This window comes from Piliocolobus tephrosceles, chromosome 7 (assembly GCF_002776525.5).
Source record: "Piliocolobus tephrosceles isolate RC106 chromosome 7, ASM277652v3, whole genome shotgun sequence".
NCBI classification, from domain to species: Eukaryota; Metazoa; Chordata; class Mammalia; order Primates; family Cercopithecidae; genus Piliocolobus; species Piliocolobus tephrosceles.
This window is the reverse complement of record NC_045440.1, coordinates 141,176,565-141,196,224: the sequence shown is the minus strand read 5'-3', so window position 1 is coordinate 141,196,224 and position 19,660 is coordinate 141,176,565. Positions and strand designations below refer to the sequence as shown.

Genomic DNA, 19,660 nt, shown 5'->3' with positions numbered 1-19,660 from the left:
AAAAGGTCGAATTTTCAATATCAACAGTAGCTCAGTTAAATTGCTTGAGGTCCCTGGGGCAGTTAATTTCAAATGATAGTCTGCATCAGGTATTTCACAATTACATGCTGACATTCTCTTTATTATAATAATAATATTATTATTACTACTACTTAATACTGGCAAAACAGAGTTGTCTGAAGAAGGAAAAAAAAGATTCTGAAGTGAAAAAAGATATTCAGACCCAATAGGCTATTTTTAATTAGAGCATCACTCAGACTTTTACCTTTTATAGATAATTTACAGTTTATGTCTTTAACCTTTTGTATTTTTAAAACCCAACAAAATCAACTTTTCATATTAGAACACTGTTGTAGGAAAAATACAGAGACTAATTATCCTGAAAGATCACATTAGGAATATACTACTCAGTCATTAACTGATGTCTGAGATTCTGGTAATATAAAATGGGGTCAAGTGAATTGAAAAGATACACATGAATAATAAACAGATAATTTTCTCTTGGTAGTTTTTTAAGGGAGCAGCATATCAGCAAACTCACACATTTCTTATAGAGATCAACAATGTATCTTTTTCGAATTCCACTGACATCACATCCAGTGGAGGGGAAAAAAAGTTATTTGACTACCACTCATGGGGTTGAGCACATTACTTACCTAACAGCAAAGATGGCTCGTGTCAGAATTAGAAATTACTTTGCCTAAATGTCTCTTAATGGTGGGTTCCAAACATTTTCAGTTAGCCAGTTCAGGACACCCCTCCCAAAGCTCGGGTGGAAAATAAAAGTATAGATATAAGATTCACTACGGATGAGTTAAAATAAGTGGAGTTATCCTACTGGTAGCTTGTGGATGGGACCTAGACACACACATGCCCACCAAGTCATGAGATCCTTCCACGGACATTGCCAAGTGAATGCATTACTGGGGCATTTTTATCGCCAGCACCAACAGGATTCAGATATCTTAATCTACCCCCAGCTGCACTACTCCTAGGCATAGAACTGTAACATTTCTGAAACCCTCTGAGCCTGTATATCTCATCTGTAACATGGTGGGAACAAAGAACGTGCACTTCATGGGGGCTGTTATGTGACTACTGTAGGATAATACATGCAAAGTCCTTTTGTCATTGCCTGGCACATCACGGACTCACAATAAATGGCAGAAATGTTAGGAAGTTGTTACCCTCTTGTTTCCTGTCTGAACTTAATTCCTATGGCTCTCAGGCCTTCTCTTGATGCCATCCTATCAGTTATATTACATCCCTGTGGATGGAAGGGACTTGGCCTCTAGCATTCTCTTATGGTTCTTGCACTTACTGTTATGTGATGTACTCACATTGACACCCTGACTTGCTTGTGACCTGCTTTGATCTCAATCTTATTTTCTTGCCCTTCTATTATCCCTCGCCACCACTAGTTTGGGGCTTGACTATATTGAGCCCCTTTGAGCTATGGTTTGTATTTTATGTTCAACTTTCTATAATAAAAATCCATCTTGATATGGCCTGGTTTTCAATGTCTCTTATTCCTTTGTTAGCACCCTATGGGCTGTGTTGCATCTCAGTGTGCATCAGCCTTAATAATAGAACCTGGAGAGGCTTCTGATGTTTTTAGAGATTTATCTTAATGTCAACCACAGTAATGTGGCTTTGAAGTGTTCCACAGTGTCTGCTATTACCTTACTTTCTGCTGTGGGGTCTCTCGTCTGTTACTCAGATACTATCTCAGTGCAGCCTGGTTTCACATTATACCAAGTCTCTGTTACTCATCTGTCTTTAAATGTCACAAACACATATTTCCAGAAATCATTAATTTTCATTTATTCTACCAATATCTCTTGGGAGCCTACTCTGTTCAAGGCAGGCACAGTTCTTAATACCGGTATCTGTATCTAATCATCTATCCAAATCCATCAATAAGACACTTGGCTAAATGGGGAAAGTAGAGACACTTCTCCAGGCAGCGTGTTGGATATTTCCCATGTAAAGTACTTCATGGATAATTTTAATAAATTTCATAAATTATATAGAGTATAGCTGGAGTATAAGCCCTGGGAAATAGGAATGTGCAACAATTACAGTGGCAAATTAGATAGTTTTTCAGGAACTGCTGACTCCACCACTCCCCCAATCTCAATACTATGTTATACTTACCATGCTGTGGCCCTGGCCTTGCCTTGCTCAATGTAAAGAATAGAAATGACCCAGTGACAATCCTGAGCCTAATATGTACAAGCATCCTGTATTTACACTCATCTACCTAGAAGCTTCCCACCTTTGTTAGGAGAAGAATATGCTTAGGTAAACACTGTATCTACAGTCTGGGTTCCAGACTGAGCACGTGGGCTGGATCTGTGGGCTGGATCCAATAGCAGGTGTTCCACAGCCAAATCAAACCACCTGCCAACCTTCATACCTGTGAGTGGCGAATAATTGCTTATTGCTGTTTGCCATTGAGATTTTGGGTTTATTTATTACCTAGAAATAACTGACTAATTCAATAACTTATACTGAAATGGTGCTTAATATTTTATATGCTTGGCATATATTAGCTCTTTCGCTCCTCCTAACAACCCTATGAAAAATTATGTAAGTTACCTTGATTTTATAGAAGAGTAAACTAAAACACAAATATTTGAGTCTCTTGCTGAACTTACAGCAGGAGAGCCTAGTTCCCAACCTATCAAGGTGAGAAAAACTGAGACTGAAAATGTTTTTCAAGCCTGGATAATGCTGGTCTTTTAACCAGTTTGTGAAATTTGGATTTCATCTTAGGACCTTGCAAGACATTAAAGAAATTTTAAGAGGTGAGCGATGTGATCAGATTTGGCTTTATAATGACCCTCTAACCCCTGTGTAAAGCATGAATTGAAGGAAGAAAGAAGGTTCCAGATAAAAACAAAAGACAATACAACCTAGACTTAAACTGGGGAGGTAGAAATTGAGATGACACATGTAGACATTTAAAGATTATTTTGACTGTGCCAGCAGTTCAATAGAGTGATTTAAAAAAAAAAAAAAAAAGAAAGAAAGAAAAGAACAGATTCTTAGATTTCAAGAGTAAAGAACTGGATCCTGAGAAAGGGCACCCTGGGAAGGGGATGGTCTGGTAAAGACAGATGATTTGAGATACTTGTGAGACATGTCCAGTAGGTGGTCTGAAGCATTGGTGCTTTAGCATGAAATCTGAGCTGACTATCTAGGTTTGATCATAATAGAAATAACAAGTGACTGAGATTGCCTGGGGGGAATATAGGTCAACAAACATTTCAGGAGGTTAAGGTGGAAAGCAGGATAGCATATTCCCATAGAAGTTAGAATAAATCTTTCAAAGAGAAAACAATCAAAATTTTAAAATTCTACAGGAAAGTGTATCTAGGGCTAAAGAAAGTCCTAGATGCCATTAGTGACTTGGTAGCACGTCTCAAGATACTTTTCATCTCATGTCTCACAGAACTATTCTTACGCTGAGTGCTCTAACCATCCTAGATGAAGCAACTTTCCCCAATGTGCCCTACTCTCTTTTGCTTCGTGTCAGAGCTGGCGGCAATGGTGCATTAGCAATGGGTCCTACATTCAGAAGGAAGCCAACCTTTGTTTAATTCTCTACAGTCACCCGTTATGAAATTTTAAATAATTGTATCTTTGAGCTTGTGTTTTGAAAGGGAAATTTGAAGGAACAATGGAGTATTCATGTGAGCCGAGGAGGTATGTGTAACATGCATGTCTGTGAGGCCCCATAGGCATATGGGGTCATTCTGAGGCTTCATGGGCACAGTGTTCTGATGGACAGGATGCATAGGGATTCAGCAAGACTCCAAGTGTGTAGAAAAGCAGCACATCTGTGACTGAGAAGGGGTACAAGGAACCCTGAGAGGCCCCAGTTTCCTTTAGAAGTAGAACTTACTAGAAATGATGGTGTAGAGGAAAGAGAAAAATAGAATAACATATTTACTTTTCTTTGTTACTCATCAGTAAGTTGAAGGTAGAGAGTGCTGGTAGGATGTGCATTTTTCAAGAAGTGAAATAAAAACCACTGAGTTAGCTTTAAACAGTATTTACACCGGAAAAGCTAAATACACATACATGTACCAATGATGGAATACAAATTGTGTAATTTTGATGACATTTTTGTGAATTAAATGTTCTTATATTTACAGTTAAACTTGTACAACATGAAGATGAAATAATATATGCTAATAATTAAAAATGTTAATTTTTCTGACATTACATAGTAAATAAAAATACTACAACAAACCAAGTTGAGAAAGAAACTGCAGGGGTGTGGTTCCAAGATGGATGAATAGGAACAGTTGCTCCAGTCTACAGCTCCCAGAGTGAGCAACGCAGAATATGGGTGATTTCTGCATTTCCAACTGAGGTACTGGGTTCATCTCACTGGGGCTTGTCGGAGAGTGGGTGCAGGACAGTGGGTGCAGCCCACCGAGCGTGAGCTGAAGCAGGGTGAGGAATCACCTCACCCGGGAAGCACAAGGGGTCAGGGAATTCCATTTCCTAGCCAAGGGAAGCTGTGACAGATGACACCTGGAAAATTGGGTCACTCCCACCCAAATACTGCGCTTTTCCAATGGTCTTAGCAAATGGCACACCAAGAGATTATATCCCGCACCTGGCTCAGAGGGTTCCACACCCATGGAGCCTCACTCATTGCTAGCACAGCAATCTGAGATTGAACTGCAAGATGACAGTGAGGCTGGGAGAGGGACGCCCACCATTGCTGAGACTTGAGTAGGTAAACAAAACAGCTGGGAAGCTCGAACTGGGTGTAGCCCACCACAGCTCAAACAGGCCCACTTGCCTCTGTAGACTCCACCTCTGGGGGCAGGGCATAGACAAACAAAAGGCAGCAGAAATCACTGCAGACTTAAATGACCCTGTCTGACAGCTTTGAAGAAAGTAGTGGTTGTCCCAGCATGGAGTTTGAGATCTGAAAACAGACAGACTGCCCCCTCAAGTGGATCCCTGACCCCCAAGTAGCCTAATTGGGAGGTACCCCCAAGTAGGGGCAGACTGACACCCCACACGGCTGGGTACCCCTCTGAGATAAAGCTTCCAGAGGAAGGATCAGGCAGCAACATTTGCTGTTCAGCAATATTCACTGTTCTGCAGCCTCCGCTGCAGATACCCAAGCAAACAGGGTCTGGAGTGGACCTTAAGCAAACTCCAACAGACCTGCAGCTGAGGGTCCTGATTGTTAGAGGGAAAACTAACAAACAGAAAGGACATCCACACCAAAACCCCCATCTGTATGTCACCATCATCAAAGACCAAAGGTAGATAAAGCCACAAAGATGGGGAAAAGCAGAGCAGAAAAGCTGAAAATTCTAAAATTCAGAGCACCTCTCCCCCTTCAAAGGAACACAGCTCCCCACCAGCAACGGAACAAAGCTGGACAGACAATGACTTTGATGGTTGAGAGAAGAAGGCTTCAGATGATCAAACTTCTCCAAGCTAAAGGAGGAAGTTCAAACCCATCACAAAGAACCTAAAAACCCTGAAAAAAGATTAGATGAATAGCTAACTAGAATAACCAGTGTAGAGAAGTCCTTAAATGACCTGATGGAGCTGAAAACAACTGGACAAGAACTACATAACAAATGCACAAGCTTCAGTAGCCTATTCAATCAACTGGAAGAAAGGGTATCAGTGATTGAAGATCAAATGAATGAAATGAAATGAGAAGAGAAGTTTAGAGAAAAAAGGGTAAAAAGAAATGAACAAAGCCTCCAAGAAATATGGGACTACGTGAAAAGACCAAATCTACGTCTGATTGGTGTACCTGAAAGTGACGGGGAGAATGGAACCAACTTGGAAAACACTCTTCAGGATATTATCCAGGAGAATGTACCCAACCTAGCAAGGCAGGCCAACATTCAAATTCAAGAAATACAGAGAACACCACAAAGATATTCCTCAAGAAGAGCAACTGCAAGACACATAACTGTCAGATTCACCAAAGTTGAAATGAAGGAAAAAATGTTAAGGGCAGCCAGAGAGAAAAGTCATGTTACCCACAAAGGGTAGCCCCTCCAACTAACAGCGGATCTCTCAGCAGAAACTCTACAAGCCAGAAGAGAGTGGGGGCTGATATTCAACATTCTTAAATAAAAGAATTTTCAACCCAGAATCTCATATCCAACCAAACTAAGTTTCATAAGTGAAGAAGAAATAAAATCTTTTACAGACAAGCAAATGCTAAGAGATCTTGTCACCACCATGCCTGCCCTACAAGAACTCCTGAAGGAAGCACTAAACATGGAAAGGAACAACCAGTACCAGCCACTGCAAAAATATGGCAAATTGTAAAGACCATCGATGCTAGAAAGAAACTGCATCAACTAATGAGCAAAATAACCAGCTAACATCATAATGACAGGATCAAATTCACACATAACAATATTAACCTTAAATGTAAATGGACTAAATGGTCCAATTAAAAGAGACTGGCAAATTGGACAAAGAGTCAAGACCCATCAGTGTGCTACATTCAGGAGACCCATCTCATGTGCAGAGACACACATAGGTTCAAAATAAAGGGATGGATTCAATAAAGTTGAATCTACCAAGCAAATGGAAAACAAAAAAAGCAGGGGTGGAAATCCTAGTCTCTGATAAAAGAGACTTTAAACCAACAAAGATCAAAAGAGACAAAGAGGACCATTACATAATGGTAAAGGGATCAATCCAACAGGAAGAGCTAACTATGCTAAATATATATGCACCCAATACAGGAGCACCCAGATTCATAAAGCAAGTCCTTAGAGACTTAAAAAGAGACTTAGACTCTCATACAATAATAATGGGAGACTTCAACACCCAACTGTCAACATTAGACAGATAAACAAGACAGAAAGTTAAAAAGGATATCCAGGAATTGAACTCAGCTCTGCACCAAGAGCACCTAATAGACATCTACAGAACTCTGTACCCCAAATCAACAGAATATACATTCTTCTCAGCACCACATTACACTTATTCCAAAATTGACCACATAGTTGGAAGTAAAGCACTCTTCAGCAAATGTAAAAGAACAGAAATTATAACCAACTGTCTCTCAGACCACAGCACAATCAAACTAGAACTTAGGATTAAGAAACTCAAAACCGCTCGACTACATGGAAACTGAACAACCTGCTCCTAAATGACTACTGGGTACATAACAAAATGAAGGCAGAAATAAAGATGTTCTTTGAAACCAATGAGAACAAAGATACAACATACCAGAATCTCTGGGACACATTTAAAGCAGTATGTAGACGGAAATTTAGAGCACTAAATGCCCACAAGAGAAAGCAGGAAAGATCTAAAATTGACACCCTAACATCACAATTAAAAGAACTGGAGAAGCAAGAGCAAACACATTCAAAAGCTAGCAGAAGGCAAGAAATAACTAATATCAGAGAGGAACTCAAGGAGATAGAGACACAAAAAACCCTTTAAAAAATCAATGAATCTAGAAGCTGGTTTTTTAAAAAGATCAACAAAATTGATAGACTGCTAGCAAGACTAATAAAGAAGAAAAGAGAGATGAATCAAATAGACACAATAAAAAATGAAAAAGGGGATATCTCCACCGATCCCACAGAAATACAAACTATCATCAGAGAATACTATAAACACCTCTACTCAAATAGAAAATCTAGAAGAAATGGACAAATTCTTGGACACATACACGCTCCCAATACTAAACTAGGAAGAAGTTGAATCCCTGAATAGACCAATAACAGGCTCTGAAAAAAAGGCAATAATTAATAGTCTACCAACCAAAAAAATCCAGGACCAGACGGAGTCATAGCCAAATTCTACCAGAGGTAGAAAGAGGAGCTGGTACCATTCCTTCTGAAACTATTCCAATTAATAGAAAAAGAGGGAATCCTCCCTAACTCATTTTATGAGGCAGGCATCATCCTCATACCAAAGCCTGGCAGAGACACAACAAAAAAGAGAATTTTTTAGACCAATATCCTTGATGAATATTGATGCAAAAATCCTCAATAAAATACTGGCAAACCAAATCCAGCAGCACATCAGTAACCTTATCCACCATGGTCAACTGGCCTTCCTCCCTGGAATGCAAGGCTGGTTCAACATAAGCATATAAATAAACATAATCTATCATATAAATGGAACCAAAGACAAAAACCACATGATTATCTCAATAGATGCAGAAAAGGCCTTTGACAAAATTCAACAGCCCTTCATGCTAAAAACTCTCAATAAATTCGGTATTGATGGGACATATCTCAAAATAATAAGAGCTATTTATGACAAACCCACAGCCAATATCATACAGAATGGGCAAAAACTGGAAGCATTTCCTTCGAAAACTGGCAGAAGACAGGGATGCCCTCTCTCACCACTCCTATTCAACATAGTATTAGAAGTTCTGGTCAGGGCAATCAGGCAGGAGAAAGAAATAAAGGGTATTCAATTAGGAAAAAAGGAAGTCAAATTGTCCCTGTTTGCAGATGACATGATTGTATATTTAGAAAACCCCATCATCTCAGCCCCAAATCTCCTTAAGCTGATGAGCAACTTCAGCAAAGTCTCAGGATACAAAATCAATGTGCAAAAATCACAAGCATTCTTATACACCAATAACAGACAAACAGAGAGCCAAATCATGAGTGAACTCTTATTCACAATTGCTTCAAAGAGAATAAAATACCTAGGAATCCAACTTATAAGGGATGTGAAGGACCTCTTCAAGGAGAACTATAAACCACTGCTCAATGAAATAAAAGAGGACACAAACAAATGGAAGTACATTCCATGCTCATGGATAGGAAGAATGAATATTGTGAAAATGGCCATACTGCCCAAGGTAATTTATAGATTCAATGCCATCCCCATCAAGCTACCAATGACTTTCTTCATTGAACTGGAAAAACTACTTTAAAGTTCATATGGAACTGAAAAAGAGCCCACATTGCCAAGACAATCCTAAGCCAAAAGAACAAAGCTGGAGGCATTGTGCTACCTGACTTCAAACTATACTACAAGGCTACAGTAACCAAAACAGCATGGTACTGGTGCCAAAACAGAGATATAGACCAATGGAACAGAGCAGAGTCCCCAGAAATAATACTACACATCTACAACCATCTGATCTTTGACAAACCTGACAAAAACAAGAAATGGTAAAAGGATTCCCTATTTAATAAATGGTGCTGGGAAAACTGGCTAGCCATATGTAGAAAGTTGAAACTGGATCCCTTCCTTACACCTTATATAAAAATTAATTCAAGATGGATTAAAGACTTAAATGTTAGACCTAAAACCATAAACACCCTAGTAGAACACCTAGACAATACCATTCAGGACATAGGCATGGGCAAGGACTTCATGTCTAAAACACCAAAAGCAATGGCAACAAAAGCCAAAATTTACAAATGGGATCTAATTAAACTAAAGAGCTTCTGCACAGCAAAAGAAACTACCATCAGAGTGAACAGGCAACCTACAGAATGGGAGAAATTTTTTGCAATCTGCTTATCTGACAAAGGGCTAATGTCCAGAATATACAAAGAACTCAAACAAACTTACATGAAAAAAACAACCCCATCAAAATGTGGGCGAAGGATATGAATAGACACTTCTCAAAAGAAGACATTTAGGCAGCCATCAGATACATGAGAAAATGCTCATCATCACTGGCCATCAGAGAAATGCAAATCAAAACCACAGTGAGATACCATCTCACACCAGTTAGAATGGCGATCATTAAAAAGTCAGGAAACAACAGGTGCTGAGAGGATGTGGAGAAATAGGAACACTTTTACACTATGATGGGACTGTAAACTAGTTCAACCATTGTGGAAGACAGTGTAGCGATTCCTCATGAATCTAGAACTAGAAATACCATTTGATCCAGCCATCTCATTACTGGGTATATACCCAAAGGATTATAAATCATGCTGCTATAAAGACACATGCACACGTATGTTTACTGTGGCACTATTCCCAATAGCAAAGACTTGGAACCAACCCAGAAGTCCATCAATGATAAAGTGGATTAAGAAAATGTGGCACATATTCACCATGGAATACTATGCATCCATAAAGAAGGATGAGTTCATGTCTTTTGTAGGGACATGGATGAAGCTGGAACCCATCATTTTCAGCAAACTATCACAAGGACAAAAAAACCAAACACCGCATGTTCTCACTCATAGGTGGGAATTGAACAATGAGAACACTGGGACACAGGAAGGGGAACGTCACACACTGGGGTCTGTCCTGGGGTGGGAGGACGAGGAGTGATAGCATTAGGAGATATATCTAATGTAAATGCCGAGTTAATGGGTGCAGCACACTAATGTGGCACATGTATACATATGTAACAAACCTGTACATTGTGCACATGTACCCTAGAACTTAAAGTATAATAAAAAAAAAAAAGAAAAAAAAAGATACTTTGAGAGACAAAAAAAAAAAAAAAAAAGAGTGTGGAAGACAGAAAAGAACTTTGTATAGTTAGAAATTTTTTCTTCTTTTTGAGCAAGGGGACCTGCATTTTTATTTGGCTGGATCCCACAAATTGTGTAGCTAGCTCTACTTCTGTATCTATGTACAAAAGGATTCTCCATTTTTCTGGTTTTGTGACTTCCTCAAGGAAGCATTTCTTAGACATTACAGTCCATTATGTTGCTCTTTCTTTATGGCCCCTTTTCTGCCATGTGTGTGCATGTGTGTGTGTACATGTGTGTATGTGTGTGTGCATGTATATGTATGCACATGTGTGTATGGGTGTGTATGTGTATGTGTGTTCCTGCATATGTGTGTGTGCATATGTGTGTGTGTGTGAATGTATGAGTGTGTACATGCACATTTGTGTGTTTCCTTATAGTTGTTTCTATTTTACATGTCTCTATTCTCTCATAAACTATAAACACCTCAAAGGCAAGGAGTGATATCATCTTCACGGTTATATACCCAGTTAGAAAGGAGTGTAAAGCTCATTTCTTGAAAAAATACATAGTGAATTCAACACAATATGTTTCCCACAAAGATCTATATTTTTTTAAAAAAGGCAACTTTGGAGAAATATGAATTGTCTTTGCAAATTAGTTGGGATTATGTGGGATTATGGAATGATGTACAGGGAGATAACACTGCCAAATTAGTTGAGAAAAATTTGAATGTGTCTTGCATGCTATGCTGTTCAGTGTGGGCTTAGCCTATTGCAAGGGGATTTTTAAGCCAGGGGATTTATTCACTTTTCAACAAATGTTTATTAAGGATCTATTATGTGCTGGGTGCTGTTCGTGGTACACAGGATACATTAGTGCAAGTTCCCTGCCCTTGTAGTGCTTACATTTTACTGAATGACATTTTCAGATCTATGTTTTAGAAAGCCCACTAGATAGATATTATCCAGAGGTTTCACCACAATGTGGATGCATTGTCAGTTTCAGATGTCCTTTAGTGATCTCATCATTATTTTTTTTAAATCTCAGAATCTTATGGCAATGAACCTTGTCCCAACTCTGGAAGTCTCATTATCTGATCTAGGAATAAGGAATTCAAATATTATGTCAATAAATTAATTACTTATGATTTCATTTGTCTTTCTTTAAGTTAACCTTATATGAATTCTTGAAGCATCGTGCTGCCCTGTGATCTGCTCTGGGAACACAAATTAACAAGTATAGATTTTCAAGTGTTCTAGGATTAAAGAAATGTGGAATTTTAAAATAGACTTGTCCATTTCTACAAGGAAATAAAAGGGTAGAAGAATTCAGAAGAAGGACAGTTTGCTGTTTCCACTGAGTAAAGACCTCTGCCCTGGTACATAAACGCTTGGTACCATCTTTATTGTTTTAAATTCCAAACCATCAGCCTAGAGGTGATCAATGACATCCCAAGACCATATGTAGCTATTCAGCCAACAGTAGACATTACAAAGAAAAGAAATATCAAGGGTCAGAATCATGAAGAATTCCTCCAACTAAAAGAGAAGCTGGAGGAAGTAGTGTCAGCACAAGCGATGGGAAGAATAATCTCAGTGATAGGGGAGGAAGGGCAAGTGCCTTTAGGGCTTATGGAGGAGAGAGGGACCTAACCATGATTTTGTTGCATTTTTTTCAAATGTATTTTTCTCATTATATGAAGATATATTTTAAACTAATAGCTTCCCAAACTCTTCTTCTAATTAGATTACCTAAGGAGCTCCAAAAAGGGCATAGGAACAAGACAAAGAATACATATTTTTCTTTTGCATCTCCCTAGAATGGTAATGCACAGTCGTCAATTAGGTGACCAAATCTTACTTTATTTTATTTTCATAAAAGTATAATTCAGAGTGGTAATAAAGTAGCACTGTCCATTCCTTGGACAACTCATAATGTGCAAAAACACACAGAATTACCTCAAAACCTATCAAAAAGGAGAACAGATTTGCTCATTAAGACGCTACAGACGGAAAAAAAAAAAAAAAAAAAAAAATGACCTGAAGCTTACAGAGCAAAAAATACATAGTCAATGAAGAGAAATGTTTTTATAACTGCACAAACAGTAATTTCAATGCAGTTGTCAGAGCATAATGCATAGGGAATTGGGACATCAGATTGAATTATGTAAGATAAGAGTAATGAATAATTTTGTTTATAAGGTTATTAGCTAAGTGCTTCTCCATTCACAGTGAATTTCTCAAGAGAACAAGTGGCAGATTTTATTTCTATAGAGGGTTTATTACTTTTGCTAATTTGACAGCTCGATGATTATAGTTATAGGTCATGGGTTTGCTCTGCATGAGATGGGGTTAGGCCAGGCAGAAACCGACTTCAGAATCAGGCACAAGTTTTCATTTGTAGAACAAAAGCCAAGGTCATAAAGGAAAATCAGGTCAACCTTTGGCGATCATTAGGATATGCTCACTATCTGTAACCTTTGATACTCTGGAACCATCTTCTTCATCGAGTTTCTTCTCCTGAACTTTGGATGTGTCATTTTTCATGATATCCAAAACATCTCCAGTTGGCTTTACCTGCGATACAGAACACTCAATGCCAACACAGCCATCACTGAATTAATGCTTTTTTAAGGTCTACATTTCTTGTCTTCCCTATATCATAGAGTAATGGTACCACTTGGTCTCAAGAGTCAGAAATCATGTCATGTCATCTACTGCTTATTTATTAACTTCCAATCACCTTGTTCATTCTTTCTCATAAATAGCTCTTAATCTTTTCTTTCATTGTTGTTATTACAGTAACTGGCTTTTTTCCCCCCCTGGACCTTATTCATTGCTGTTTGCTTAAATTTTAAGACTTTGCTATCCAGAGTTCTTGTCTCTAGTTCCTTTCCATTCAAAATACACCCTGCCTTGAGGAGAAAATGTAGAAATAAAAATATGATCACACTTTTCTGCAGTTTGCAATTACTTGGACGTTTGCTACCAAGGTTGACACTCAAGGCCGACACTCAAGGCCTATTGATTTCAGAGCTTCTATAAGCCACGCTTGTCTTTCTCTCTAAACTCATGGGCACACAATGTTGAGAACAAAGATTAAGAGTTCAAGTTATAGAGTCAAGAGGTAAGAGTTCCTATCCTGGATTTTCTCTTTAAGCTTTTCTCATACTTAATGTCACTCAGTTTTCTCATCTGTAATATGAGGATGATGAAAATTACTAATAGAACATACGCATATATTTCTGGCTAGTATTAGTTAACACATATAAGAACTTAGACTATTGCTTGGCTATAATAAAAGTGCTCACAGATTGTAAGTGTTATTATTACTTTTAACTTTTCCCCTAAGTGCAACTTTATGGTCTTGAATGTCCCTCCTTTTCTTATATTTTTATAGATTTGCATATACATTTCCTTTTGCCAAGAAGCCAATCTTATCCTCCATGACAATTTCAGCTTAACTTATTCAATGCTAGGAAGCCTTCTCTGGTACATTAACTCTATCCCTACTACCAACGATCATTTTTTTCTGAAATCATTACTTTTGCTAATTTGACAGCTCAATGCTTATAGTTATAGGTCATGGGTTTACTCTGCATGAGATGGGGTTAGGCCAGGTAGAAACCAGTTTCAGAATCAGGCACAAGTTTTCGTTTGTAGAACAAAAGCCAAGGTCATAAAGGAAAATCAGGTCAACCTTTGGTGATCATTAGGATATGTTCACTATCTGTAACCTTTGATTACTCTGGAACTATCTTCTTCTTCTGATTTCTGTTTTCTTTTTTCTTTTTTCTTAGACACAATCTTTTTCATGTTGCCCAGGCTGGAGGCACAATCTCAGCTCACTGCAACCTCTGCCTCTGCTTCCTAGGTTCAAGCGATTCTCCTGCCTCAGCCTCCCGAGTAGCTGAAATTATAGGTGCGCACCACCATGCCCAGCTAATTTTCATATTTTTAATAGAGATGGAGTTTTGCCATGTTGGCCACGCTAGTCTACAACTCCTGACCTCAGGTGATCCACTCACCTCAGCCTCCTAAAGTGCTGGGATTACAGGCATGAGCCACCGCACCCAGACTCTGATTTCTGTTTTAATAGCACTGTATTTAGCTTGGTAACTGGTTTTGTATCATTCATTTACTTATCTACCTCCCATCTAATGTGTATTCTTGAGGACATCTCATTTTAGTATTCTCAGTGTGTATGCATGGTATATACTCAATGTGTGTCTGTTAAATAAATCAATGAATAAAAATGAATTATGAAATAGCCATGGTAAAAAAACAAACAAAAATAAACATAAAAGATGATTAAAAACAGGAGAAGCTTTACCACACCTAAGAGAATACTGTAAAATGTGGAGGAAAGCCAAATGTCCAGTCTTTCTCCTCTAACTGAGTGGTCAAAGGTCTGATACAGTTGATGAAGTCTCTGTGGGTTTTAATTTGGTGAGGAGAGAGTATCTTTTTAAATCTAAGATTGCACCATAAATAAGAGACCATGAAATGCTGAGATGAAGGAGAAAAACAAGGAAGAGAAAGTGAAAATGCAAGATCAAGATGTAATGAAGAACTTAAGTAGATTCTTATCATCTGAGAATGACGCCAGAGATTCAAAATCCCCAGAAGACATGAGGCTTTGCATAGCAGGTCTATCTGGCAAGATCAAGAATATTTTCTATATGATTAAGTACCCAAAGCAGGTCAATTACACTGGCTAATCCTTGCATATAGGCCAGAGCAGAAACTGAAGATCAACTGCCTGCATTTTTAGTCTAAAGTAAGAGAGGACAAATAAAACGTTCTGGTTAAATCTAGTTTTTGTGTTTGTATGCTTGAAGTTCCAATTTTCTTATTCTTGATACATGCAGTAGTGTGGGACCATCCACATTCTAACAGAGGGTGTAACTCTTATAATTGTAACTATCCTTCACACCACTTTTTTTCATATTTGAAATGGAATATGAGTTTTCAGTGACTTTGTGATACATCCACTTCACACCGAGGCTGACTACATTTTTCAGAATCCTATTTCTTGCTCACATAATGTGATCTACAAGTAAAATTCTCAGATTTGTAGGACAGAAAGGATACAACACCCTTCTGTTCAGCCATGTGTTTTGTTGTTGATCTACTGATTTACCTCATTGGTATGAAGCAGCAACTTCTCTACCTTCTTTTGTCTTCTCCTTGTGCTTTTCCAACTCTTGGGTCAAGAGTATGTGTGTTTAGGTGTTGTAACAAAGGGGTCCAAATCCTGCAGGGTACATGTGTAACCCAGGGTAGAGGCAGAAGTAAGTTATATGGGTTTCACTCCTTCCCCATGGGTTTTCAGCTCATGCCTGCAGATTGCACCCTGCTTTAGCTCTCTACCACTTTACACTACCTTCCCTTCCTGACGATCTGTCCAGTTGTCTACAAGCTCTAGCATCATCTCCAGAAAGTCAGCTTACAGAGACTGCCCAAGCAACTCAACAATTGTGTAAGTCAAACTTCTTTTGACAAATTTATCTTTATATCTATCACAGGATCTGGATGCATTTGATATTCAATCTCAGGAAGTTAAAATGAGAGTCCTCAGCACTGACACAATTCTCAATGATAAGTTATGTAGTCATTGAACTATAGTTTCACTTTCCCTGTGAACTGGAGAGTAAGTCATCAGCTGAGACTGGTAGAGAACAGAGAGATGAGTGGAGTGAAGAATGGTGGGAAAAAAAAATATATATATACATATATATACACATATATATATGTATAAATATATATATGTGAATATATATGTATATATGTATATATAAATATATATGTATAAATATATATGTATAAATATATATGTGTGTGTATATATATATATGTATATATGTATGTATAGTGGAGAATAGGAGAAAACCTAGCTAAGGAATCTCTTCCAGGTTATCTGGACTTTGGTAAAGTGGAATATCTGTTATATTTTTATGAAGGTTCAGAACAGCACAGGGGCAGACCGTGGGATGTCTCTCTTTCTTTCCCTCTCTCTCTCATGCACACACACAAACACACATATACAAATGTATAAAGTAGTTCTGCTTCTGTGGATGAATCCTGATGGATACAATTTTTATCTTCTATATGTTATTAAGGTTATATAGAATAAAGAGTCATAAAAGTCTCTTAATTACTATTTAGTCACATTTTTATAATAACAAGTTCCCTCAGTTTTCATTATCTCCTCCCAATTCTCGTATCCATTCCATTCAATATTAATAAATGAAATAACAAAAACAGCAACAAGCACAAAAATTAGACACCTTTCTCTACTGAGTTTACAGGTATTAAAGGGTGAATGTTCATGATCTAGTCTAAGAATAAGCATTTTTGGAGCAACCCAAAAACTTGCTTTAAGAAAGGTCACTAATTTTGCATTTCTATTTAACTAGAAACTCCCTTTCTTATGCTGATTATAAATGTCATGTTCTGAAACTTGCATCTCATGGTTTTGGTGCCTTTTCTGGAACACCAAATAATAATTATATGCCTTTTAAATTGTTAAAACTTCACAAATCCCAGAGTATTTATTATTTTCTTCCTGGGTCATGTATTCTTTGTGTTTAATTTCACCAGAACTTTAAAATTTTCTGGACTCTTAACTGAGTGCTTTAGAACAATCCCAAGACTTTTTTCTAGACAAGATAAACTGTGTTCCCTCTTCTAAGATACGTAGCTTGAAACAATCTGAAGCTTTTATGGACTCACCACTTAGAGAACAGAATCTTGGTACCCTGTAGTTTCATAATGCATTACTGTAATGCCTGAGGGCTTATATTCAATGAGAAGTGCTAAGCACCTCTTACATTACTGGGTAGTTTATCTGTAGTGTACTTTGAAATTAAGTTAGGAATGTGATATGATCATGTAAATTCCCAGGCTGGTCATAAAGAATTGTGACAGCTAGTTGGAGAGGCACCAGCTTGATTTGTGGCAACCTTGTTGAGTTGCCTCGCTGGGATTATAAATAATAAACTCCCCAAACATAATGAAGTAGTAAATGACAATAGAAAATCAATAATGCATAAAAACATGCCTGTGATTTACTGATATTTAAACCATCCCCACACTGCAAGGTTCAAAGATTGCTTAAAAACCACTTTCAAGGACCAAGAAATGATTTCGTATAAGATACTATGTGGAGGATGAGGACATTAACTAAATTCACATTCATGGTTTAATAATTATCCAGATGATGTGATTCTCATAGGATGGGGAGTTAATAGAGATGGATCAGCTCATTTCTAGTATAGGCTTTTAATTGCACCAACATTATTCTTTAAATAGTGCCTTTGTCTGTGGAAAATTACAAGTAAAGCAAACACCTTGGCCTTTGCTCTTGTATGATAACAAAAATCTCATGTCATCTTTCTTGAGTAAGCAGTTTATAAGCAATAGAAGAATGGCTAGTATCCACTTGTCAAGGTGGCAGGTGACACAGAGTCTTCGAGAAAGAACACAATTTTAGCCTGGTCAGGGATCACAAGAGGATTTTATAAAATAGAGGATTTTATAATATAGACACAATAGAGTGGAAGGAGATAGGGAATCTCATGAGAGACTAAACAAATATTGAGAGACCAGCAATGAGAGAAAGAGACACAACTAGAATGAGATTTTTTTTTTCAGAGTACCAATACAAAAGCTTTTTTAAAAGTCCTCAGTTCTTTACTCATTCCTAATCCTTTTTTTTTTTTTCTATTTATAAAATGACTTGACTTCACTTGCTTTTAGCTTAGCATTTGTGGTCCATAAATTTAACTTCCTTTGGCCATTCTCTAAACTCCTTATTTCAATGTTGTTTTGTTTTGCTTTCTTTTTTACAAACTGGGACAACATCAACTTGTATTATGCTGTCTCTCTCCAGGATCCCTGGATACTTTCAGAATACTGAGTTATACTGAAAAAAATTCACACCAATCTGCCCTCCATGCTACTCAAAACCTTGGCCAACATGGAATAAAATCCTGATCTTGTCCAGATAACCCAGAAGAAAGTCCTTAACCAGCGTTTTATCCTATTCTCTACAATGTGTGTTAAAAAAATTCTCACCAATATTCAGACCTCTCATCTCTCTGCTCCAACCCAGTCTCACCTGATGACATCAGCTGCAATTCACAGAGAAAATAAAACTACAGTTCAATGACTCTGTAACATCTTACTGAGAGTTGTGTCTGTGCTTGGGACTCTGCTTCAACTAACTGAAACCAAATATCCAAATGTGTCAGGACTCACGTCCTGTTGCATTTCCTTATCCACTTTTGGAATGGTGGAGTGATTAAGGGCTTCTCCTCCCTGTCATTTTATTCTTTCTTGGATTAGATCACGTTCTACCTTCTCCATGACTTCACATTGCCTCCTCCCCGGTCCCCACATCTAGAGGGGTTTCAATTTTAGTGGTGAGTGGTGTATTTTCGTTACTACCGTATAACCAATCTCTCTCTCTCTCTGTCTCTCTCTCTCCCTCTGACACACACACACACCAAATGCCTACTTCTACCCCAAGTTTCTCTCCTAATAACACCAAGTACTTTACTGCTCCCTCATAGCCATGCTTCTTCACAGAATTGTCTAAAATCTTCACAATTTCAACTTTTCTACTTTCCACACATTGTTGACGTTAATGACTAGAAATCTGTTAAATACATATTTTAATGGGGGAATTTTTTTGCACCCTATATGTACTTTGTTGACACTGTGTATACCAGACAAAAATTATGTATATAATTTAAATCTACAAGATGATTTGGGGAATTACATTATTATACATCAAGGCTGTCTTTGCATCTTTGCAGCCATATAAATGCTTACTACAATATGTAATGCTATCAGAAATGATTTTGAATAAAGCAACATGCAACTTGTACATGTAATAGGAAACCTGAAACAATATACCAGCATGCAATACTGACAGGCATCAGACTCTTGGAAAAGAAACTCTGTTCTGGGCTTTCTTCAAACCTTACCTCTGCCCACATAAGTGGGGCCAAAGAGATGTACCTATTTGGAGACCCCCTTACCCTACCTTCCTTATAATGTCTTAGTTGCCCAGGACTCCAAAATTTCCTGCTTCAGGGGTTCTAGCCTCTTGCCCAAATTTGTCTTTTCAAGTGTGAATCACACCACTAGAAAGTGACCTAGATGCAGCTATTTTGGAAGCTATGATCAAGACTTGAACTTGCTGACTGGATTAAGTGG

At 37.9% G+C, this 19,660-nt stretch overlaps 1 pseudogene; it reads right to left on the bottom strand.

The window, feature by feature from the left end:
* Positions 1-19,660, bottom strand: part of LOC111526817 — an 87,260-nt pseudogene that overhangs the window by 35,491 nt on the left and 32,109 nt on the right.